Consider the following 2019-nt stretch of genomic DNA (forward strand, 5'->3'; position numbering starts at 1 on the left):
GTAGGCTTATATGTGGTACGGGTGGGATCGCTGCGTCTCCTCTCCGCCCCCTTCCCCCCCTTCCCCCCGCGAATCTTCCGTAAGCAACCCCCACGTGTGCGCGTGCGTCCGTTTGACGCCCACGCGCTGTCCGTCCGCGGCTCGACGCGCGGCCGGCTGCTCCCGCGCAGCACGGCACGTGTCGCACGATGCGTTAACGTGACTGCCGCTGCACGTGCCACGCGGCTGTGTCCGCGGGCGTTATGATGCGCGGCACTGCATGCGCTGGAGGGGACGACTGGCGGCGCAGCGTCGTCGCGCAAGACGCCGCAGTGGCGCGAGGTGGCGGCTGAGCGTTGCTCTGGCGCGGGGTGGCAAAAGGCGTGGCATGTACGTGCATGCGCGGGCGGAGGTCGGCGGCGGCGGCGGCGCGCAAGGAGCGGCGGCGGACGGGGCGCGCAATTGGCGGGGCGAGTCGCCATGACAGGCAGGGCGCCGAGGAGGTTGACCAATGCGTGTAAACAAATGGATTACTCTCATAAGTGTAAACGTGCGGAGATTCGTGGGCAATGCGCGTAAAATGCGTGTAAAGTGTAATTTAAACGCGTGGGTGCGTGAGCAATGCGTGTAAAACGCGCGAATGCGTGTAAAACGCGCGGGTGCGAATGCTGATTTTGGTTTGACTCTAGAGAGGGGGGCCCTGGGCCCTCTAGCAGTGTTCCTCAAACGTCGTTGAGTTGGGAGCCCAGTTGCCCCATACCCGGATGGTGTAGACCGGGATGCGAATCGCGGCTCCCTCCCCTCGTGTCGCGCCTAACATCACTCTGCCTTTCCTTTCTGTCTTTTTTCACCCCACCGGCCTCCAGCGCACCTCTCAACCGCCACGCGCATGCACGCGGGGGGCTGACATGCTACAAGGGGTACCGCTTGAATCATGCTTGTTGCACGAGCGACCAGAGGCGTTGTCCGGGGGCGTCGACGATAAAGAGAGAGCTCAGCAGATTTTGTGTCAGTGTCTCAGATGATTCTGGCGAGTGTGGAAGGGTCCTTGGGATAACTGCTGACGGAGAAAACTGGTGAGGGTGTGGAGTGACAACGGAAAGCGTGTTAAACGCAATGGGGGTGGACGCTGGCCTAGATATATTCCCGGGGCGGATGTACGGCATTGCTCCCTCCTCAAGATACCGTACACAGATACGTAGAGATGAACTGTGATGAATTAAGCAGCCGACCAATCAACGTACAGTATCAAGTGTTTCCGCCCGCCGTGGTGTCATGATAAACGTGTAAAGCTACTTTACTGTAGCGAATTGATCTGGGGGCTGTAAACACGGCCTTAATTCAATGTTAATGAGATTATTTATATATATATCCAGGCGTCACAATGAACGCGTGTGCCACTCACTCTTTTTTTAGAAACACTAGAAACTTCCGTCCGACGGCGAACCGAACATAGACTGAAAGTATGGCAGCATATCTTAAAAACGCACAGATGGGTGAAGAGAAAAACACCTGTCGACCATACAGTCCGTCACTGAAACTTGTTTATGTAAGAAAGTTTCGGTGACGGACTGTCCGGCCGCATGTAAAGTTTAAAGTTTAAACAGGCCCCCGGACGTGGCGTCGCCGGCGCACTGCGCGGCTGGCGCTCGCCGCGTTGTGATTGGGCGGTGGCCGAGTCCTGCCCCAGTCGTACGGCCAATGCGGGGCAGAACGAATGAGGCGGTGCGTCTTCTGTAATGCTGTTCTAATGACAGCACACCCGGAGCGTGGCCCCCTCAGCGGCGCTGAGGCTCAGCGGTCACCGCGGTGGGGTCACTGCTCAGCGGTGGGGTGGGGTGACCGCTCAGCGGGGCGGCGTCATCAGCGTATCACCTCGAGCACCTTTCTTCCTTTTTGACCTATTAGCGGTGCAAATGACCTGCCGCGTATCGCCTCAAGCACCTTTTTTGACAACGGTGCTCACTGACATTGAGCTACTGCTCTTGCATACTGTACATGCAACCTAACTGCCTTTCTTGCATACATGCAACCTAACTG

This window comes from Chondrus crispus, genomic scaffold (assembly GCF_000350225.1).
Source record: "Chondrus crispus Stackhouse genomic scaffold, scaffold_361, whole genome shotgun sequence".
NCBI classification, from domain to species: domain Eukaryota; phylum Rhodophyta; class Florideophyceae; order Gigartinales; family Gigartinaceae; genus Chondrus; species Chondrus crispus.